At 44.5% G+C, this 24,702-nt stretch overlaps 1 protein-coding gene across 5 annotated transcripts in view; it reads right to left on the bottom strand.

Moving 5' to 3' along the window:
• pik3cd (phosphatidylinositol-4,5-bisphosphate 3-kinase, catalytic subunit delta) overlaps positions 1 to 24,702 on the bottom strand; it is a 244,079-nt gene that overhangs the window by 162,406 nt on the left and 56,971 nt on the right. For all 5 annotated transcript variants that reach the window (XM_063033142.1, XM_063033145.1, XM_063033143.1 and 2 more), the window contains one exon: positions 8,781 to 8,889. The gene's annotated coding sequence lies outside the window, so the exon portion shown is untranslated. The remainder of the gene's footprint in view (positions 1 to 8,780; positions 8,890 to 24,702) is intronic.

Raw genomic sequence — 24,702 nt, 5'->3', positions numbered from 1 at the left:
TTTTTGCACAGATTGGTTGCCATGGTTACTATGTTCACATAACTCTTACTTTTCAGAAGCTTTGGATAGATAGTTCGGTTGGATTCTCTATGGAAGATAACAGGCTTCATTGGATTGAGACATCTCAAGGCCAAGAGAGGTGCTAATGAAATATAACATTTCCTTTTACTGGAACACATTATTTCCAGGAAAAACAGAAAACGCTGGAGACACTCGGAAAGTCAGGCAGCTTCCGTGGAAAGAGAGAATTAAAGTTTTGGTCAAAGCCGCTTCATCAGCATTGGAAGAAAGATAAAATGGAGCCTGGTATTTTCAGAATCCAAAATATTTTAGACCAAAAGACATAGGAGCAGAATTAGGCCATTTGGCCCATCGAGACTGCTCCACCATTCCATCATGACAGATTTATTATCCCTCTGAACCCCATTTCCCGCCTTCTCCCTAATACCACTCAAATTTACAACTTTTAGCAGCAAGTCACAGAAACACAAGTCATAGAGTCTTTGAAAGCGAGTCCATGGGTTATGGAATCTGTTCAGTGTTGGGGTGGGTGAAGTTATCCTGATGTTTGAGGGGTAATAACTGTTCCTGAAGCTGGTGGTGAGGGACCTAAGGCTCCTGCACCTCCTTCCTGATGCCAACAGTGAGAAGAGAGCGTGGCCTGGATGATGGAAGGCTCTTGATGACTGATGCTGCTTTCCTGTGACGGGTGTGTTCAAAGGTGGGAAGAACTTTATCTGTGATGGACTGGGCTGCACCCACAACTTTCTGTGGGCTTTTCCTTTCAAGGCCATTGGTGTTTCCATACCAGGCTGTGATGCAACCAGTCAGGATACTCTCCACAGTACATCAGCTCAGATATTTTAGAGGTTAGTTTACCACAGGTCACAGCGGTGTGGGGCTGGCATCACATACACATCAGCCCTTCAGATTTTCTTCCATGGACAAGCGAGGGGACACTAATAACAAAGCAAGCTCACATTTTCTTGATTTATCCCTTCACATGGAGGCCAGCGTTTATCGCTCATCCCCAAATCCCTTCAGAGAAAGTGCAGAGGAGATTTACATGGATGATGCTTGGATCAGAGAGCATGTCTCATGAGGAAAGGGTGAGTGAGCTGGGGCTTTTCTCTCTGGAGAGGGGGACAAGAGGTGACTTAATAGAGAGGTACAAGATGATAAGAGTCATCAATCGAGTGGATAGACAGAAGATTTTTCCCCTGGGTGGAAGTGACTAACACAAGGGGGCATAACTATAGGGTGTTGAGAGGAAAGTATGGGCATGGGGAGGGGGGTATCAGAGGTAGGTTTTCTTCACAGAGGTGCACGAAACGTACTGCCAGGAGTGGTGGTAGAGGCAGGCGCACTAGGGTTTATTAAGAAACTCTTAGATAAGCACGTGGCCAAGTGGTTAAGGCATTGGACTAGCGACCTGAAGGTTGTGAGTTCAAGCCTCAGCTGAGGCAGCATATTGTGTCCTTGAGCAAGGCACTTAACCACGCATTGCTCTGCGATGACGCCGGTGCCAAGCTGTATGGGTCCTTATGCCCTTCCCTTGGACAACACTGTTGCCGTGGAGAGGGGAAACTTGCAGCATGGGCAACTGCTGGTCTTCCATGCAACCTTGCCCAGGCTTGCGCCCTGGAGAGTAAAGATCTTCCAGGCGCAGATCCATGGTCTCGCAAGACTAACGGATGCCTTTACTCTTTAGATAAGCACATGTTTGAAAGATAAATGGAGGGGTCTGGAGAAAGGAAGGGTTGGATTGATCTTGGAATAGGTTAAAGCATCGGTACAACATTGTAGGGGGAAGGACCTGTACAGTGCTGTACTGTTCTTTGTTCGCTGATTGATAAAGCAATAATGCTGGGAATGCTTATAAGGTCAGGCAACATCAGTGGAGGGAGCACCAAAATTAATTTTTCAATCAACAACTCTTCCTCAGCATTATTTTGCCCTGAACTGAAGGATTTGTTAGGCCATTTGGTAGTGTAGTGATTAGCATAATGCTTTACAATCCCAGTGACCCAGGTTCAATTCCCGCCGCTGCCTGTAAGGAGTTTGTACGTTCTCCCCTTGACCATGTGGGTTTCTTCTGGGTGCTCCAGCTCCCCCCGTCCCCCACAGACCAAAGGTGTACCGGTTGGTAGGCTAACTGGTCATTATCCTATGATTAGGCTAGGACTAAATCGAGGGATTGCTGGACTGTGTGGCTTGAAGGGACAGAAGGGCCTGTTCCGCGCTGTATCGCAATAAATACATTTCAGAGAGCTGTTAACAAAATATCCCAATGCTGAGGATCTACAACTAATTGGCCAGGCAATGTAACCACCATACTTCTACTCCTGTTGTTAATATTTATTAAAACGGATTACTTTCCATAACCAATATTCAGGTTCTCTGGATCCTCGCTCTGGTAGCTCCACCACAACACCACTCTATTCGCGGACTGAAAGGCCTGTCCCCTCCCACGTCCTATGGCATAAGACCATACGATATAGGAGCAGAATTAGACCATTCGGCCCATCGAAACTGCTCTGAAATGCGATCATCACTGATTTACTTTCCCCTTCAATCCCATTCTTCTGCCTTCTCCCCATAACCTTTGATGCCCTTACTAATTAAGAATCTATCAACCTCCGCTTAAATATACTCAATGACTTGGCCTCCACAACCATCTGTGGCAATGAATTCCATAGATTCACCACCCTCTGGTTAAAGAAATTCCTCCTCATCTCTGTTCTAAAGGGACGTCCTTGCACTCTGAGGCTGTGTCTCCTGTCCTAGAAACTCCAACAATAAGAAACATCCCCTGCACGTCCATTCTGTCTAGGCCTTTTAATATTCAATAGTGACATCCTCCAATTTTAAGGCTGTGCCCTCTGGTCCTAGACTCCCCCACGAGTGGAAACATATTCTGCACGTCCACTCTACCTGGGCTTTCCAGCATCTGTAGTCTCCTTTGTGTCTGCCCCTGTGATTGGTCCAACCACAGTGGTATCATTGGCAAATTTGCCTATTGGTCACATGGGGGTTTTGTGATATTTGCTGTTATTGGGGCAATTCTACAGGCTGAGAACAGTCATGATCCAGTCACAGGTTGGTACAAGCACGTAGGCCAATGAAGTTTAATGAGTGGGATGCAGGGTCAGCCACGATGGAATGATGGAGCAAACTCGATGGGCTGAATGTCCTAATTCTGTTCCCATGTCTTATGGTCTAATGATAAACCAATGGGTTTGTGTGTTGATTTTAAATTCTCCTCATTCCCATATTTTAATAAAATTGTCTTGCTGCTATGTTAGATTTGAAAACTGCTGTGTCAGACTGAACAATAATAAATCTACTTGAATGACTCCTGAGCCAGGTTCCCGAAACTGTTAGCTCAGTAACGTCAATCCTATGTTATCCCATGCAACACACACAAAACGCTGGAGGAACTCAGCAGGTCAGGCTGCATCTATGGAAATGAGAAAACAGAGGGGACTTAGGGGGAGGTGACAGGCAGGTGAGATAAGAGGTAAGAGGCCACAGCGGGGAATAGAAGACAGGAGGGCCTCATCATGTCACAAGAGGAGGCCATGGACTGACACGTCAGAACAGGAATGGGAATCGGAATTAAAATTATGTTTTCCTGTTACCTTTTTGCATAACTTCCTCATAACTGCTCATACTCTGCAAGAAAGTGCAGTAGAGGCCCCTGAAGATGTTTACCTGTACAGGACAAGTGGCAAAGAGCATCAGGCTTTCACTCTAACCAACAAAGACGCTGCCACTGTCTCGTAGGGTCAGATCTTTCTATAGATTCTGTAACCAGACATCTGACTGAACATAGAATTTCTGCTAATGGTAATGAAGAGCTGCTCAAAGGTCGTGAGTTCGGTGAAAGACATCTCATTGAGTTTTCAGTACATGGGGTTGTCCACAACCTAGACATCATACAGTGCTGCAATCCATGCTCCAGGCATCCATGCTGAGTGCCACATGTAAGCTTGGAGCAGTTGCCGGAAAGGCCTCCCACCACTGGCCAAACAGTCACTGAATCTCATATAACAACCTCTCTGACCTTCATAAGTGGAACGTTTGAGAATCAAACACCGGTGACACATTGCCATAGTGTAAACCAGAATGATGTGCTAGGTACAGTGCATGAAAATAATGCTACGTCCCATTTGTACAAATAAATTTTTTAAGCCCGTAAGCCGTAATTGGGTGGTGGGGTAGAGATGCATCTCTACCAAAGGAGGTGTAAGGTGTTCCTTCCCTCTACTAGCCTGCAGATCACCTTCGCGCAAGGTGCAACACCTACTCAGCCCCCTGATCGGGGTCACGTGAAGCCACAGGAGCGGGTGGTGGATGGTTGTATGAGCAGCTGGTGCATATCACAACTCCTGGTTATATGACCACTGACACCAGGCAGACAATCTCTGAAGAGTGTTGATAATGGCTGGGGTCACCCGTCTTGTAAAGACACTGCCCAGAAGAAGGCAATGGCAAACCAGTTCTGTAGGAAAATTTACCAAGGACAAACATGGTCACGGAAAGACAATGATCGTCCACATCATATGACACTGTACATAATGGTGATGATGATGAAGACCATAAGACATAGGAGCAGAATTAGGCCATTTGGCCCATTGAGTCTGCTCCAGTATTTGCTCATGGCTAATTCATTCAACAACACACACAAAATGCTGTGTTCCTCCAGCACTTTGTGTGCGTGTTGCTTGGATTTCCAGCATCTGCAGACTTTCTTGTTTGATGGCTGATTTCTTATCCAACTCAACTCCATTTTCCTGCCTTCTCTCCTTAACCTTGAATGCCCTTACTAATCAAATTCACCACCCTCTGGCTAAAGAAATTCCTCCTCATCTCTGTTTTAAAGGTACGTTCTTCTATTTTGAGACTGTGACCTCTGCTCCAAGACACCCCCACTATTGGAAACATCCTCTCCATGTCCACTCTATCTAGGCCTTTCAATATCTGATGGATTTCAATGAGATCCCCCCTCATTCTTCTAAATTTCAACAAGTATACAGGCCGAGAGCCATCAAACACTTCTCACACATTAACCTTTCATTCTCAGGGTCATTCTTGTAAACCTCCTCCAGACTCTTTCCAATGCCAGCACAACCTTTCTTAGAAAAACTGCTCACAATACTCCATTTCTGATGAATAAATTGTACTTTGAACAAGCTTATGTTAGAGGAGATAAATTTGTGCTGGAAGAACCAACTTCAGTAACCCTGGTTCAACCCTGACCTCCAGTACTGTCAAAATCATACTCCTCCATTTCCCTCCCACACCCCAAAGACGTGCAGGTTGGTAGGTCACTAGCCACTGTAAATTGCCCCTGGTGTAGGCGAGTTAGAGAATTTGGGGGTAGTTGGTAGAAACACACACACAAAATGTTTGGAGGAGCTCAGCAGGTCAGGCAGCATCAATGGAAAGGGGAAAAACAGTCGACGTTTTGAGCCAAGAACTTTCATCGTGTAGTTGATGGAAACACAGGAATAATAGGGTGGGACTAGTGAACAAGGGCTTGAGGTCAGCCCTATCCCGATGGGCTGAAGGGCCTGTTTCCATGCTGTACGACTCAGTGACTCTAACATGTTAAATATTACAGAAAATATTAGTTCACTAATCATTGATAATTATTTCCACTGCACAAACAGTTTTTTTGTAGAGGATTTCATTAAAAGCGGACCAAACATGTCACCACTAGCAAAACAAACCAATGTGCAAGAAACCACGAATTTGCAGGCAGCTGCAACCCTCACAGAAACGCTCCGAATAGTCACATTCACTTTTTACACAGGTGCGTCGCAATTGGCCAAAACATCTGCTGTCAATCATTGAATCGTCCAATTGAGTTATGCTCACTCCCTGAATGCAACTGATTAAAGAGTTTCACCGGATCAGCTTTACACTCGAACAAAAGTCCAAGCTCTTAAAAGGATACACTGGTAAAACTGCACAGTGTCTCAACATGTTCCCATTAATATTTTAACTTAAGCCAAACACTTAATGCAGTAAAACTAATGTAGCATTTACTGGTATTAACAAGATTTGTCATGCGTTGTGTACAAAGGGCATGGACTGCATCAATGCAAACTCACCGCTCAAACTTACTGTGGTTGTGAAAAAGAACTGTAATTCCACATCTTAATCATGTTCAGATGGTATTTATCCACATTTCATTCCGTATCCATACTTATAAGTTTATTTTTATATAAGTCTTTTTTTTCTGTATAATTGTTGAATGCTGTTTTTCTTGCATGTCGTGACAACATGCCACAGCAAATTTATAAAACATGTAAATGGCTATGGCGAATAAAGTCGAACCTGCTCCGTATCACTAGGTGACAAGGATTTACTTAAAACCATAAGATATAGGACTAGAATTAGGCCATTCAGCCCATCAAGTCTACTCTGCCATTCAATTAGGCTGTTTTTATTTCAACCTTATTCTCCTGCCCACTTCTCGTAACCATTAACTCTCTTGCCATTCAGAATCAGAGTCGGGCCTAATATCACTGGCATATGCTAAGAGATGTGTTAACTTAGCGGCAGTGGGACAATGCAATACACGATAAATATAGAACGAAAAGTAAATTACAGTAAGTATATATAAAAATAGTTAAATTAAAAATAGTGCAAAAACAGAAATAACTTTTTTTAAAAGTGAGGTAGTGTTCATGGGTTTACTATTCGTTTTGGAATCAGATGGCAGAGGGGAAGAAGCTGTTCCTGAATCGCTGAGTGTGTGCCTTCAGGCTTCTGTACCTCCTACCTGATGGTAACAGAGGGCATGTCCTGGGTGATGGGGGTGCCAATGGATGTCACTTTTTCGAGGCACCACTTCTTGAAGATGTCTTGGATACTACAGAGGCTAGTACCCAAGATGGAGCTGACTAAGTTTACAATTTTCTGAAGCTTCTTTCCATCCTGTGCAGTAACTCCCCCCACCCCCCATACCAGACAGTGATGCAGTCAGTCAGAATGCTCTCCACGGTACATCTGTAAAAGTCTTAGGTGACAAACCAAATCTCATCAACCTCCTAATGAAATATAGCTGCTGAACATTCAAGAACATTAAAGTTTCTGCCTTAAATATGCCTGATGCTGGACCTCTACTGACCTCTATGGTAACAAATTCTACAGATTCACCACTCTATGGCTGAAGAAAGTCTTCCTAAGGGACGTTCCTTTATTCCGAGGCAGAACCTTGGATCCCAAGCAGTCATTATGACAGGTGACCAAAAGCTAGCACAGAGTGGAGGGTTTCAGGGACAAACACTTTGCTCCTGCTAACTTGTTCCCCCTCTCTGCAACTTCAAAAAGACTAGTTTTCTCACTTTTTCAGTTCTGATCAAGGCTCATTGATTCAAGCTGTTGTTTTTTAGCTCCATAGGTGCTGCCTGACCTGCTGGATATCTTTGTGTTGATATTCCCATCAAGAGCTGCGAGGTAATGTTGTGGTTCTATAAAACCCTGGTTAGATCACACCTATGTTCAGTTCTTGTTGCCTCATTGTAGGAAGGATATGGAGTCTTTAGAGATGGTGCAGAGGAGATTTACTAGGATGTGATCTGGATTAGAAAGCACGTTTTATGAGGAAAGGTTAAATGTGCAAGGGCTTTTCTCTTTGGAGTGAAGGAGAATGAGAGGCAACTTGACAGAGGCGTGCAAGGTAAGAGGCATGGATCAAATAGATATCCTGAGACTTCCTTCCAGGGTGGCAATGGTTAATACTGGGGGAGGGTCTCATAATTTTAAAAGTGATTGGAAAGTACAGGGTAAATGTCAGGTAGGTGTTTTTTTTAAAGAGAGTGGTGGGTGATGGAACCAGGGGAGATGGTGGCGGCAGATCCATTAGGGACGTTTATGAAACTCCGAGGTAGGCACGTGGATGATTGAAAATTGAGGGCTGTTTAGGAGGAAGGGTTAGATTGATCTCAGAGTAGGTTAAAAGGTTGGTACAACTCAGTGGGCAGAAGGGCCTGTATGGCACTGTAATGTAAGGTCTATGTTCTAATCCTTGGTCCTGAATACATCAGCGGCCAATCTCTGCCAACAGTTCACTGGAAGCACAGAACAGAAACTGGCCCGGTGGCGGAGGTACTGCCATCATGCCTCCAACAGCTCAGGTTCAGTCCTGACACCCTGTGCTGTCCGTGTGGCGCTTGTGCATTCTCCCTGTGGGTCCCCCTCCCGCCCCCAGGGTATTGGTCCATGGGTTAAAATGGATGGGAATCCCTGGCCTAGACAGACTGGTCAGGCAGAAGATTTTTCCAGTAGTGAGAGTGTCTTGGACCAGAGGGCACAGCCTCAGAACACACTGACGTCTCTTTAGAACAAAGATGACGAGGAATTTCTTTATCCAGAGGGTGGTGAATCTGTGGAATTCATTGCCACAGACTGCTGTAGAGGCCAAGTCACTGAGTATATTTAAAGCAGAAGTTGATAGGTACTTAATTAGTAAGGGTATCAAAGTTTATGGCGAGAAGGCAGGAGATTGCGTTTGAGTGGGTTAATAAATCAGCCATGATTGAATGGCAGAGCAGACTGAACGGGCTGAACGGCCGAATACTGCTCCTATGTCTTGTGGTCTAAATATGCACAGAACTTTCTAGAACATGGGATATGTGCAATACTGAGGAACCTTTCATTACTGTGGAGAATATATAAAAGTCAGACTGCAATAATAACTTCAGGGCACAACTGTCGAGGAGGTTACGCAAGCACACATTGCTGTACTAATATAAACAGACACAAACCTCTTTGTATCAGAAGAAAACTTGACTTGTGGCGCCCATAATTCCATCGCCATTCATTTGAATTTCAACTTAGCACAGCCTTGTGTTTGCATTGGACGTTTCTGAGACTCTAAAATACAGAATGAAAATACGGTCAAGAAAAACAGCGACCAGAGACTGAAAAAGGACAAGAGGATGTGAGCACCATTGATGAACTAGGTCCCTTCAATAGTTTACTCGTTGACAAAATAAAGACGATCCAGACATCGACACACTGCCGTTCATAGGAGCTAATTGACTGCCATGTTCCCTGCATTATAACAGTACCTAATGTTCAAAGTAGTTCTTTGGGACATCCCAAGTGGAATACAAGAGATTTAATTTTCAAAAAGTCTTATTTCCTTTCATTTTCTCTCCCTCTCCCTCTCTCTCATACAATGGCTTGACAGACTCCTCAGTTAAATTGTAAAAGGTGTACTTTGTAACTTGACTAAATTGCTTCACAGCCCCCGGAAGAGTTTGCAGCTCATTGACCATGTATTTATGGGAGGATTTTGCGTTAAGTGACATCAAATGAATGGACGAGGGTGTTTATGCACCTACATTTTACAATCAAATAAGTCTTTTTCTTTCTCCCCTTCTCCTTCTCTTCCTCCTTGTTATGTTTTGTAAGTCCAAAACTAATTGAAATTAGAGACAGGAGAGTCAGGTACTTCGCTTTTACTTTAAGCAAAGCACACACACACTGATACATATAACCCGTAATGAATTATTTAAACAACCAACGAATGTTTAATCAATCAGTACATTTATAATATTACTCAAATGTTATATACACAACACTCCTTCCTATCACCTACTGGGGCACAAGGCTGCCGACAGCAGCTCGCCAAAGTCCCCTGTCCTGGTCTAGTCTTCCAGGTTGTCCCCAGGTGTAGCCCACCTTTGAAGGTCCCTCCTCTCCCAGGTCCTGCTGTCTTCTCACCAATCCCATCCAGCAGGAGGTACAGGAGCCTTAGATTCTGCTCCACCAGGTTCAGGAACAGTTATTATCCTGCAACCATTGGGGCGCTTGAACCATAAACACAAAATTCTCTGCAGATGCCGGGGTCAAAGCAACACTCACAACACGCTGGAGGAACTCAGCAGGTCGGGCAGCATCCGTGGAAACGATCAGTCGAAGTTTCGGGCCAGAACCCTTCGTCAGGACTATAGGGGGAAGGGCAGAGGCCTTATAAAGAAGGTGGGGGGGAGGGTGGGAAGGAGAAGGCTGGTAGGTTCCAGGTGAAAAACCAGTAAGGGGAAAGATAAAGGGGTGGGGGAGGGGAAGCAGGGAGGTGATAGACAGGAAAGGTGAAGAAGGAATAGGGGAAAACACAATGGGTAGCAGAAAGAGGCGGAACCATGAGGAAGGTAGTAGGTAGCTGGGGGAGGGGGCAGAGTGAAATAGGGGTATGGAAAGGGAGGGGGAGGGAATTACCAGAAGTTGGAGAATTCAATGCTCATACTCCCTTCCCACCCTCCCCCCACCTTCTTTATAGGGTCTCTTCCCCTTCCCTCCTCAGTCCTGATGAAGGGTTCCGGCCCGAAACGTTGACTGATCGTTTTCACGGATGCTGCCCGACCTGCTGAGTTCCTCCAGCGTGTTGTGAGTGAGGCTCTTGAACCAGCATGGATAACTTCACTCACCTCATCACTGAACTGATTCCACAACCTATGGACCCACTTTCAAGGACTCTACAACCCACGAGTCTACAACTCATGTTCTCAGTATTATTTATTTTTTATTTGCTCAATTTGTCATCATTTGCACATTGGTTATTTGACAGTCTTCGTTTATGTGATGTTGTGGGGATGGAACTGGACTCTCTCACGGTGGTGTCTGAAAAGAGGATGCTGTCTAAGTTGCATGCCATCTTGGTCAATGTCTCCCATCCACTACATAATGTACTGGTTGGGCACAGGAGTACATTCAGCCAGAGACTCATTCCACTGAGATGCAACACAGAGCGTCATAGGAAGTCATTCCTGCCTGTGGCCATCAAACTTTACAACTCCTCCCTTGGAGGGTCAGACACCCTGAGCCAATAGGCTGGTCCTGGACTTATTTACTGGCATAATTTACATATTACTATTTAACTATTTATGGTTCTATTACTATTTATTATTTATGGTGCAACTGTAACGAAAATCAATTTCCCCCGGGATCAAAAAAGTATGACTATGACTATTTATGTTTATCTGTAGTTTTTCATAAATTATATTCCATTTCTTTATTTTCCTATAAATCCCTGTAAAAATGAATCTCAAGGTAGTACATGGTGACATACACTTACTTTGACAATAAATTTGACATACATTTTCTTTCTAAAGACAATAATACACTATAGATCAGAGGTTCCACTACTAATAAGAGATATTTTATTCTTAATTTATATGATCAATAACTGAAATTCCTCAGCTGCTCTGGAAGGTTTTAAAACTCTTGTTTCCAAATCAATCACTCAGCCTCTGGAGGTTTACCTTACCATTACGGTCCTCTGATACCAAACGTTTACTCTTTCACTGTCAGTATGAACAGAAGATGCACCGAGGCACGATGCGAGTGTGCTGTAAACTGCTAATCCATCAGTGTAACAAAACCTCGTGCCGCACTGTGTATCAATGCGCAACAGCTTGAGAACAAATTCGGTTCAGAAGAGAGACTATTAGATATCCAGAATATAACAGAATTGGATATCCAGGATAGCTTGGGGGTTGGTGTTCTTGTTGCATTGTTGTTAGTTTTTTTTGTGCAGGGGGAGGGAAGATTTGAGGGCCAATGTTCTTGTTGCATTTCATGTGGGGGAAGGGGGAAGGGGGCTGATGTTCTTGTGTTTTTTGCAGGGGGAGGGGGGTTTGGTGGGGGGGGGTTGATGGTCGTGCCGCCGTTCTTTCTTTTGCACGGGGTGGGTGGATTTGCTGTTTCCTCTTTGAATCTGACTTCCATGGTTTTATTTGTTTCATGGCTATCTGGAGAAGACGAATCTCAGAGTTGCATACTGCATACATACTCTGATAATAAATGAACCTGTGAACCTTTGAATGGAGGTGGTAGGTATATCTGTGCTACAGGCCAGCCAATGTGTAATCCTGTGGTTTTGTACCATAGCGAGTTGAGAGTCCTAAAGTGTCTGAGTTTTTGTTATTCTTCAAGGGCTGTGGACTTCACAGACTGAGCCAGCAGTTAATTGGCCATCCCTATTTACCCATGAGGTGGCGGTGAACTGCCTCCTTGAGCCGCTGCAGTCATAGAAACATAGAAACATAGAAACATAGAAAATAGGTGCAGGAGTAGGCCATTCGGCCCTTCGAGCCTGCACCGCCATTTATTATGATCATGGCTGATCATCCAACTCAGAACCCAGCCTTCCCTCCATACCCCCTGACCCCTGTAGCCACAAGGGCCATATCTAACTTCCTTTTAAACATAGCTAATGAACTGGCCTCAACAGTTTGCTGTGGCAGAGAATTCCACAGATTCACCACTCTCTGTGTGAAGAAGTTTTTCCTAACCTCGGTCCTAAAAGGCTTCCCCTCTATCCTCAAACTGTGACCCCTCGTTCTAGACCTCCCCAACATCGGGAACAATCTTCCTGCATCTAGCCTGTCCAATCCCTTTAGGATCTTATACGTTTCAATCAGATCCCCCCTCAATCTTCTAAATTCCAACGAGTACAAGCCCAGTTCATCCAGTCTTTCTTCATATGAAAGACCTGCCATCCCAGGAATCAATCTGGTGAACCTTCTTTGTACTCCCTCTATGGCAAAGATGTCTTTCCTCAGATTAGGGGACCAAAACTGCACACAATACTCCAGGTGTGGTCTCACCAAGGCCTTGTACAACTGCAGTAGTACCTCCCTGCTCCTGTACTCGAATCCTCTCGCTATAAATGCCAGCATACCGTTCGCCTTTTTCACCGCCTGCTGTACCTGCATGCCCACTTTCAATGACTGGTGTATAATGACACCCAGGTCTCGTTGCACCTCCCCTTTTCCTAATCGGCCACCATTCAGATAATAATCTGTTTTCCTATTTTTGCCACCAAAGTGGATAACTTCACATTGAGCTTTTGGGTGTGTCCCGTAGTTCTGTTAGGGAGAGAGTCCCTAACATAATGGCGTCTCATCACTGGCGAGTCTGGAGTTCGGGGGTCACGTCAACTGCGAGTCCTGGGGTCAATACCAAAGATCAAAGCTTGAAAGTCGATCAGAAGTCTGGGAGACAAGGCCCAACGGCCACAGCCTCGGGTTTCCAAGTCCACTGGGAAATTCAGAGGCCCAGTGTCTGTGAGTCCAATGGAGGCTGGAGGCCAGCGGTGCCCTGTCCTGGGGTTTGATGGACTATGCTTGAAGTGCTACGTCCTGTATAGCAACAAGCTCAAGTGCTGTTGAAGCTGTACTCATCCAAGTAGATAGTATTCCATCAGGCTCCTGAGTTGAGCCTCTAAGGATATTTTGGGGACTAAGGAGGTGAGATATTTGCTGCAGGATTCCTAGCCTCTGAACTGCTGTTGTGGCCATGACTGGAAAGATGCAGGGAGGAGGAGAGGGAAGAGTTGGACAGAAAAAGAAGTCCCTTCCTGCAGTCTTTCAGTCCAGATCTGAAGGTGGGCAAGCTCATTGATGACCGTACAATGCTCATTTCAACTAGCAAATAGCTGCATTGGGATCCACGCAAGATCTAGCCAAGGTTGGGGCATCAGAATCACTGAGATTAGTGGTGAAATTTGATCTGCAGCAGCAGTACAGTGCAAGCATAACAAATCACTGTACATTACGAGATAAAATAAATAATGCAAAAGAGATAGTGCTTTTGGATTCATGTGTCGCTCAGAAATCTCATGGCAAGTGGGACGAAGCTGTCCTTCTGGTTATGTGTCCTCAGCCTCCTGTATCTCCTCCCTTATGACAGCAATCAGAAGAGGGTGTGTCCCAGATGGTGAGGAACCTTAATGACGGATGATAACGAGGCATTGTGTTTTGAAAATACCCTCAATTTGGGGCTGTGCGTGTGATGGAACTTTTGGAAAGCACCATGAGGCCATCAAATTAAACCAAGTATGTCATCTTAAATGCTTCTTCCCCCAAGTGGTTAATCTGATCAACTATTCTAGTTAGCCCCTGCCCCCTCCCCCGGTCACTGCACTGCACAGTAAACACTTTAAACAACATTTTGTAATGCCATTTACATTGTAAATACATGCTGGTATTTATTTCTGTACTTCTAACTGTACTTTTTTATAGAGTCATAGAAAAGTGCAGCACAGAAACAGGTCCTTCGGCCCATCTAGTCCATGCTGAACCATTTAAACTGCCTTCTCCCATCGACCTGCACCGGGACCATTGCCCTCCAAACCCCTCCCGTCCACGTACCTATCCAAACTTCTCTCAAATGTTGAAGTCAAGCTCGCGTCCACCACTGGCGCTGACAGCTCGTTCCACACTCTCACGACCCTCTGAGTGAAGAAGTTTCCTCTCGTGTTCCCCTTGAACTTTTCACCTTTCACCCTTAACCCATGACCTCCAGTTGTAGTCTCACCCAACGTCAGTAGAAAAAGCCGGCTTGCATTTACTCCATCTATATCCCTCATTATTTTGTATACCTCAATCAAATCTCCCCTCAATCTTCTATATTCCAAGGAATAAAGTCCTAACCTATTCAATCTTTCCATAGAAACATAGAAAATAGGTGCAGGAGTAGGCCATTCGGCCCTTCAAGCCTGCATCGCCATTCAGTATGATCATGGCTGATCATCCAACTCAGAACTCTGTACCTGCTTTCTCCCCATACCCCCTGATCCCTTTAGCCACAAGGGCCATATTTAACTCCCTCTTAAATATAGCCAATGAACTGGCCTCAACTGTTTCCTGAGGCAGAGAATTCCACAGATTCACCACTCTCTGTGTGAAGAAGTTTTTCCTCATCTTTATTCTTTTTATTCACCATAAAATTCTTTATTCTGTATAATTGTTGAATGTTGTTTTTGTTGCATGTTGTCCCAGCACACCATAGCAAACTCCTAATACATGTAAATGTACTGTATATGGCAAATAAGGTTGCCCCCTGACATACGTGGGGGCATTTTGCTTTACTATAGATTATATATGCTGTTGTTGACATTACCTTGGCACAAATTTCACTTGAAGGTGTCAGCCATGTGGTTGAGGGGAAGTTAGAAATCAGTGACACCAAACGCTCAATTAATTTACAGACTTGCAAACTAATAACAGGAATTCCAAATGCAGAACAGAAACTACACACTCTGCACCAGAGAAAGAGCATTCGCACTCCTGGCCCACCAAACCCCTCCCCCTACACCACCATTTCTCACAACAGCTTCTATTTTAGAGGCAGCGTGTGGAGGAAGTGTCCTGAGTGACCCTCGGTACAAGGTCTCCACGCTTGGCGTAAGTGCCGATGCTTCTGGGAAACGGCAAACATTCAAGATGAGACCACTGCAGCGTCTGACACCATGTGCGCGGAGAGGAACGTTGGACAAGACTGACTGATGGTGAATCACGGGTGGGGATATTGGAGGAGCTAACCCCAATATCTCAGTGAGGAAGATGCAGAAACAGGTCAAGGTGCAAGGAGGAAACTCTAGAACTCATGGGTCCCTTCTGCTAATCATAGAGTGATTCGATCCGGGTAGGATCAAGAGGGCAGATGGCTGTGGAGGCCAAGTCATTAGCTATATTTAAAGCGGAGACTGACAGGTTCTTGAATAGTATGGGCATCAAAGGTTACGGGGAAAAGGCCGGAAATGGGGTTGAGAGGGACAAAAGGTAATGGCTACAGTCCAGTCCATCACGGAAAAAGCCACCCCCACCATTGAGCACATTTACAAGGAGCACTGCCAAAAAAAGTGGCGGCCATTATCAAGGACCCCCACCAACCAGGCCATGTTCTCTTCTCACTGCTGCCATTGGGAAGGAGGTGCAGGAGTGTTAGGTCCCACACCACCAGGATCAGGAACAGTTATTACCCTTCAGCTATCAGGCTCCTGAATTAGCATGGACAACTGCACTCACCTCAACACCGAACTGACTCCCACAGCCTATAGACTCACTTTCAAGGGCTCTATAACTCATTTTCTCAATATTATTTATTTATTATTTACTGGTTTATTTACATTTGCGCAGTTTGTCTTTTGTACATTGATTACTTGTCAGTGTTTATGTGTAGTTTTTCATTGGTACTATTGTCTTTGTTCTACTGTGAATGCCTGCAATAAAGTGCATCTCACCATTGTAGGTATTGATCTATACATATTTTGATAACAAATTTACTTTGAATTTGAACTTAAATCAGCCATGATCGAACGCTGGAGCAGACTCGATGTGCCAAATGGTTTAATTCTGCTTCTACGTCCTATGGTCTATGTCTTATGCAGACTCTTCCTAGGACTGCCCAATTAGTCTCTTCCCCTGTTTTTCTCCCTCGCCTCAGTCACCCTTGCCAGGTGCAGACTCACCACGAAGTCAATAAAAGAGGAACCGTCTAGTGGCCGCCTGCCAACTAAGGTTCACTTGTTCCGTAACGCAACACTACCAATGAACAGGTGGCAGAGACAATCATCGGACAGGGTGGCTAACTTCTCTACTTACCCTCCCTGAGGAAAGAGAACTCAGTGCCACCATGTCTGTGCAGTGGTACCCCGGACATGGGATTCAAAGGCTGGATTTTATCAGAGGCTCAGCCTAATTAGGACCTACACTCAGTGGGCACTTTATTAGGTACAGGAGTGGAACCCGGTATGGTCCTCTGCTGCGGTAGCCCATCCACCTCAAGGTTCGACGTGTTGTGTGCTCAGATATGCTCTTCTGCACACCACTGTTGTAATGTGTGGTTACTTGAGTTACTGTTGCCTTCCTGTCAGCTTGAACCAGTCTGGCCATTCTCCTCTGACCTTGCTCAATAACAAGGCATTTTCACCCACAGAATTGCCTCTCGCTGAATGTTCTTTTTTTGTTTTTCCACACCATTCTCTGTAAACTCTAGACCACAGGTTCTTAACATTTTTTTATGCCATGGACTCCTGCCGATAACTGAGGGATCCGTGGACTCCAGGTTGGGAAACCCCTGCTCGAGAGACTGTTGTGTGTGAAAATCCCAGGAGATCAGTCGTTTCTGAGATACTCAAACACCCCTTCTGACACTAAGAATCATCCCACAGTCAAAGTCACTTAGATCACATTTCTTCCCCATTCTGATGTTTGGTCTGGACAACAATTGAATCTCTAGACTATGTCGGTATGCTTTAATGCCTTGAGTTGCAGCCACATGATTGACTGATTAGATATTTGCATTAACGAAGAGTACAGGTGTACCTAATGAAGTGACCACTGAGTGTACAACAAACAACAGCACCACACAGGACCAGGACTTTCAGAACACAGTGTCCAAATCAAACTAAATCTCTTCCGCTTGCACACGATCAATAATTCACAATTCCTTGCATGTGCCTCTTGAACGTCACAGTCTACCCTTTGGAACAGAGATGAGAAGGAATGTCTTAGCCAGTGAGCGGTGAATCTGCTCAGAAGGAGGCAATGGCAAAGCACTTCTGTATAAAAATTTGCCAAAAACTATGGTGCTCATGAAAAGACCATGATCGCCCAACGTCATACTTCACAGCACATAACAAACAAATGCTACTCAGTTACTACTCTCCATGTAAAAAATCTGCCCCACACATTTCCTTAAACTTCCCTCCTCTTGCCTTAAATGCATGGTCCTCTATATTGGGAAAAGGATTCTGACTGTCTACCCTAGCCACACCTCAGTTTTTTTAAACATCCCTCAGCCTCCGACTCTCCAGAGAAAACGTACAGAGGGTGATATTCGATTTGGGTAATTGTATACAGGTAGCTGTATTTAAATAAGACACAAGAGGTTCTGCAGATGCTGGAAATCTTGAGCAACTCATGGAGCGTTACACAGAGGCAGCCAGTTGTTTGCCCAAGGCACAAAGCTGTTTGTTGCATTGTGCTCAAAAAACCAACTTTACCAAAGTGAGAGCAAAATTAGAATCTGCCTCTTCAACAGATCTACATCACAGATCAATAATGTCTACAAAGGCAAGGGCAACAGGTGCTTAGAAAATGCTAACCAAATCTGTAAATTTTCCAAATTTGGAAATGCATTATTGCTCCTTTATCTTGGAGATCTTAGATCAAAATCTTGTTGGTACTTTAAAACAGATAAACAACTCAACTTAGAATCAAATATCCAACTTCATAAAAAGGTATTATTGTGTATAAGATGATGAGGGGCATTGATCGTGTGGATAGTCAAAGGCTTTTTCCCAGGGCTGGAATGGCTAGCACGAGAGGGCACAGTTTTAAGGTGCTTGGAAGCAGGTACAGAGCAGATGTCAGGGGTAAGTTTTTTTACGCAGAGAGTGGTGAGTCCATGGAATGGGCTGCGGGCGATGGTGGTGGAGGCAGATATGATAAGGTCTTTTAAGAGACTCTTGGGTAAGTACATGTTCGGCACAGCATTGTGGGCCAAAGGGCCTGTATTGTGCTGTGGGTTTTCTATGTTTCTATCATCTACCTCTATCAGGTCACCTCTTATCCTCTGTCACTCCAAAGAGAAAAAGCCAAGTTCACTCAACCTATTCTCGTAAGGCATGCTCCCCAATCCAGGCAACATCCTTGTAAATCTCCTCTGCACCCTTTCTATAGTTTCCACGTCCTTCCTGTAGTGAGGTGACCAGAACTGAGTGTAGTGCTCTAAGTGGGTCTAACCAGGGTCCTATACAGCTGTAACATTACCTCTCGGCTCTTGAACTCAATCCCACAGTTGATGAAGGCCAATGCACTGTATGCCTTCTTAACCACAGAGTCAAGCTGCGCAGCAGTTTTGAGTGTCCTATGGACTCAGATGCCAAGATACCTCTGATCTTCCACACTGCCAAGAGACTTACCATTAATACTATATTCTGCCATTAAATTTGACCTACCAAAATGAACCACCTCCACTTCCTAGTCTAGATTATTTATAAAAATCATGAAGAGAAGGGGTCCCAAAGCAGACCCCTGAGGCACACCACTGATCACCAACCTCCATGCAGAATATGACCTGTTTACAACCACTCTTTGCCTTCTATGGGCAAGCTAATTCTGGATCCACAAAGCAAGGTCGCCTTGGATCCCATGCCTCCTTACTTTCTCAATAAGCCTTGCATGGGGTACTTAATCAAATGCCATGCTGAAATCCACATACACTACATCTATTGCTCTACTTTCATCAACGTGTTTAGTCATATCCTCAAAAAAATTCAATCAGCCTTTGACAAAGGCATGCTGACTATTCCTAATCATATAACACCTCTCCAAATGTTCATAAATCTTGCCTCTCAAGATCTTTTCCGTCAACTTATCAACCACTGAAGTAAGACTCACTGGTCTATAATTTCCTGGGCTATCTCTACTCCCTTTCTCGAATAAGGGAACAACATCTGCAACCCTCCAATCCTCCGGAACCTCTCCCATCCCCATTGATGATGCAAAGATCTTTGCCAGAGGCTCAGCAATCTCCTCCCTCCTGGGGTACATCTCGTCCGTTCCCAGAGACTTATACAACTTAACGCTTTCCAAAAGCTCCAGCACATCCTCTTTCTTAATGACTATACGCTCAATCTGCTGTAAGTTATCCCTACAATTGCCAAGACCCTTTTCTGTAGTGAATTCTGAAGCAAAGTATTCATTAAGTACCTCAGCTATCTCCTCCAGTTCCATACACACTTTTCCACTGTCACACTTGATTGGTCCTATTCTCTCACGTCTTATCCTCTTGCTCTTCACTTACTTAAAGAATGCCTTAGGGTTTTCTTTAATCCTGCTCACCTTCTGGCTCTCTTAATTTCATTCTTAAGCTCCTTCCTGCTAGCCTCATAATCTTCCAGATCTCTATCATTACCTAGCTTTTTGAACCACTCGTAAGCTTTTCTTTTCTCCTTGACTAGATTTACAACAGCCTTTGTACACCACGGTTCCTGTACCCTACTATTCTTTCCCTGTCTCATAGGAACATGCCTATGCAGAACGCCACGCAAATATCCGCCGAACATTTGCCACATTTCTGTCGTACATTTCCCTGAGAACATCTGTTCCCAATTTATGCTTCCAAGTTCCTGCCTGATAGCCTCATATTTCCCCTTACTTCAATTAAACATTTCCCTAACTTGTTTGTTCCTATCCTTCTCCAATGCTATGGTAAAGGAGATAGAATTGTGATCACTATCTCCAAAATGCTCTCCCACTGAGAGATCTGACACCTGACCAGGTTCATTTCCCAATACCAGATCAAGAACAGCCTCTCCTCTTATAGGCTTATCTATATATTGTGTCAGGAAACCTTCCTGAACACACCTAACAAACTCCACCCCATCTAAACCCCCTGCTCTAGGGAAATGCCAATCAATATTTGGGAAATTAAAATCTCCCAACACGACAACCCTGTTTTTATTACACCTTTCCAGAATCTTTCCCTATCTGCTCCTCGATGTCCCTGTTAGTATTGGGTGGTCTATAAAAAAAACACCGGGTAGAGTTATGGACCCTTTGCTGTTTCTAACTTGCACCCACAGAGACTCAGTAGACAATCCCTCCATGACTTCCTCCTTTTCTGCAGCCATGTCACTATCTCTGATCAGCAATGCCACACCCCCACCTCTTTTGCCTCCCTTCCTGTCCTTTTTGAAACATCTAAAGCCTAAGTAACCATTTCTGCCCCTGAGCTGTACAAGACAACGAAGATGTGATGGCTAAGTGGCATGAAACAGAATAACAATTTTCTGAATTGTTTAAACAAAGGCCATCAGGAGATTTCTTCGAGTTTCTTTACAATGCTAGCCTCATTGGTCTGTTTACTCCTAGCTCCACTCCAAACTTCATCGTCATTATGAGCTGTGTCGCATGGCATGGGCTGTAATGATCTTGATCATGATAGTTTTGGGCAAATTTTTCTTCAGAAGCAGTTTGGGTAGTGACTTTACAAGACGGGTGACCCCAGCCGTAATCAATACTCTTCAGAGATTGTCTGCCTGCTGTCAGTGGTTGCAAAACCAGGACTTGTGATATGCACCAGGTGCTCATACGACCATCCATCCCATGGCTTCATGTGACCTTGATCAGGGGACGGGGGGGGGGGGGGGCTAAGCAGGTGCTACACCTTGCCCAAGGGTGACCTGCAGGCTAGCGGAGGGAAGGAACACCTTACACCTCCTTTGGTAGAAATAAATCTCCACCCAGCCACCCTCACTCCAAACTTCATTTACACGATTTAGCAAAGAGTGTGTCCAAAAAGTTGTTCAGCCTTGGGCAGGGCATGCGTGTGCACGTGGTGGGAGCAGGGGCGGGCAGGTGGGAGGGAGATGTGTGGTGGTGTGGGTGTGAACTGGGATCTTGTGATATGCACCGGCTGCTCATATGACCATCCACTGCCTGTTCCCATGGCTCAGGGCCATCAGAGCATAACTGGAGTCCCAAGGAACAAATCCATTTGAGGCATTTCAGAGCCAAAGCCAGATTCAGTCACCTACTGGAGACACACGAGACTGAACGTGCAGGAACATGCAGCAAGCAATGAGATGCTCGACAAACTCACCAGGTCAGGCAGCTCAGTGGAGGGAAATGGTCAGTTGACAGTTTAGGGTCGAGACCCTTCATATCTGGATTGACCAGTCCTGATGCAGGCTATTTGGCCCATCTAGTCCATTCTGGGATCAGAACTCAGAAGGACTCGACCCAAAATATTCCCTTCCACATATGCTGCATGACCTGGTGAGTTCCTCAGCAATTTGTGTGTGTTGCTCAAGATCTCCAGCATCTGCAGAACCCCTTGCGGAAACATCGACCTTCCACAGATGCTCGTCTCTGCTTCAATCACACACTGTTAATCCAGGTGGAAGAAGCACAGAGGAAGGTATTCATAAAATCACAGTGGGTTTTTTCTTTCAGCTCTACTAAATGGGCAAATGACTGAATAACTGTCATTTCTGAAATTCTGATCCACATCAAACTGTTCTCATTCTTCTTACGAAAATGTTACACCCCACTCTGCCTTATCATTTTCACTTGCCACCCCATCTGCCCATTCCGTCAGCTCTTCACATGTTCTTGAAGCCCATCTCTATCTTTTTCAGCGTTCACCATTCTTGTCATCTGTGAAAACTGCGCTCGGCAGAACCCAGTCACTGATACATTTTAAGAAACTTGGTGGTTCTACGACCAACCCCTGGGGAACTCCACTGCACACTTCCCTCCACTCTCAAAAACAACCTTTCTCTAATGGCATCTGCTTCCTGTCACTTGGCCAATTTCCCAAACTGATTGAATTGATGCCATTAGCAGAGATCTTTGACCATCCTTACAATGTTATTTGACTTGGCAAACACAGGCATCTTCATGGGTAGTTGGTGGGTGGAGTTAAAAGGATTCTAGTAAGAAGGGGTGAACAAAAATATCAAAGTTCAAAGTGAATTTACTATCAAAGTATGCATACCATATACAACCATGTGACTTATTTTTTTAGCAGACACTCAGAGGAAAACAAATAAATACAGCAGAAACCATGAAAAAACGTACGTAAAAAGACCGAAGGTCAAAACTGCCCATCGCATCACTAGTACCAGCCTACCCGCCATCTAGGACATGTACACAGAAAGATGCCGGAAAAGGGCTAGCAATATCATGAAGGATCCCACCCACCTAGCTCATGGACTGTTTGTCCCACTCCCATCAGGGAGGAGGCTACGTAGCATTCACGCCAGGACCACCAGACTCAATAACAGTTACTTTCCCCAAGCAGTAAGGCTGATCAACACCTCCACCCACTAACCCACCCCTCCACATTCCTCACCCACTACTTTATCATTTCCTGTTAGCCACCTAATACACAGATGCTCCTGTGCCTGAGATCACTTCATGGACATACAATCAATGTGTATAAGCTATAGGAAAACAAAGAAATACAACAGAACCCACGTAAACCACACCTAACAAAGACAGGCAAACATCCAATGTGCGAAAGAGGACAAATTGTGCAAATAACAGAAAAGTACACAGATAATCCAGAGAACATGAGCAGCAAAGGGAGTCTACAGGCTCTGGAGTCAGTCTGTGGAGTCACGCAAATGTGCGTTGTAAAGCTGAATTGAAGGAACACGTGGATCATTTCTGCTTCTTATCTACTTACAGAGAGAATTGAATGACACAGCAATTTTGGGAAACTAGTTCCAATGAATTGTAAATAACTAATGTGAATTTAAGATAATCAGCAAGCAAAAGAGGTTAGATTTTCTTATCTTGAAAGGCTGATTTGGACAAGAAAACTCGTACTAAATCAATGATAGGAAGCTGGATGCAAAACAACAGTCCTGATGAAAGGTCGTGACCTAAAATGTTGACAGTCCATTTCCCTGACCTGATGCGTCCTCCAGCATTGTCTGTGTTTAAAAAGTAGGGTGTATACCTTTCAGCAAAACCAAATTTTTGTATTGTAATTACTATGCCAATATCCACTCAGTGGCTACTTTATTAGATACCTCCAGCTGGCGATTCTCCTCTGACCTCTCTCATTAACAAAGCATTTTCACCCATGGAACTGCCACTCACTGGATGTTTTTTGCTTTTCACACCATTCTCTGTAAATTTCAGAGATTGTTGTGTATGAACATCCCAGAAAATCAGCAGTTTCTGAGATACTCAAACCACCCCGTCTGACAATCATTCAACAGTCAAAGTCACTTAGATCACATTTCTTCCCCATTCTGATATTTGGTCTAAATATCAACGGAACCTCTTGACCATGTCTGCATGCTTTTATGTATTGAGCTGCTGCCGCATGATTGGCTGATTAGATATCTGCATTAACAACAGGTGTACGTAACAAAGTAGCCACTGAGTGTATATCATTCAGCAAAACCAAAATTTAATTTAATTTATTTTATTTGGAGATACAGCACATAACAGGTCCTTCGAGCCACACTGCCCAGCAACCCCCAATTTAACCCTAGTCTAATCACAGGACGATTTACCATGGCCAATTAACCTGCTGGTCGGTACATCTTTGGAATGTGAAAGGAAGGCAGAGCACTGGAGAAAACGCACACATTTCACGAGGAGGATGCCGAGACTCCTTACAGAGGACGCTGGCACTGAACTCCTTCCTCTGATATAATAGCTTTGTGCTAACCGCTATTTTGTATAGAAACTTTTCGATTAAAATACATATCTATAGTACAGTAATCGAAATTTTAAAATAGATGTAAAACGCTGGAAATCTGAAGTAAAAACACAAGTTACTGGAAATGCTCAGCAGCTTAGTCAGGATCCGCAGAAAGAGGAACAGCTAATGTTTCAGACGGAAGACTATTCAGCAGTATCTGTCCACCACCACGATGAGCTGTTTTTGGCCTGAAATGTGCTAACTCTGTTCCTCCCTCTGCAGATTGAGCCTCACCTGCTAAGTTTTTCCAGCATTTTCTCTGGTTATGTAAAAAGTCTTCAGCCATGTTCCAAGAGCATTTCATTCAAAATTTATAACCCAGTTGTTAGGCTAGGCTTTTTGAAGGGGACTTGGTGGGGGGCGGGGGTGGGCTGGATCTGCGCAGGGCCTTTGTAAAAGGAAGAAACAACAGTAGACAGGTTTAGCATGGAGCACTACAGCCCTTCAGCCCACAATGTTCTGCCGACCTTTTAACCTACTCTAAGATCAATCTAATCCTTCCCTCCCACATCGCCCTCCATTTTTCACCTACCGAAGAGTCTCTTAACTTTCTTCATCAAGTTATGGTATTGTTACACTGTTGTAACTATATGTTATAATTATGTGGTTTTGTCAGTTTTTTTCCAGTCTTGGTTTGTCCTGTGTTTCGTGATATCACACCGG

Source organism: Mobula hypostoma, chromosome 25 (genome assembly GCF_963921235.1).
Source record: "Mobula hypostoma chromosome 25, sMobHyp1.1, whole genome shotgun sequence".
In the NCBI taxonomy this organism is placed as follows: Eukaryota; Metazoa; Chordata; class Chondrichthyes; order Myliobatiformes; family Myliobatidae; genus Mobula; species Mobula hypostoma.
The sequence above is the reverse complement of the archived record's forward strand: the minus strand, read 5'-3'. Positions and strand labels throughout refer to the sequence as shown.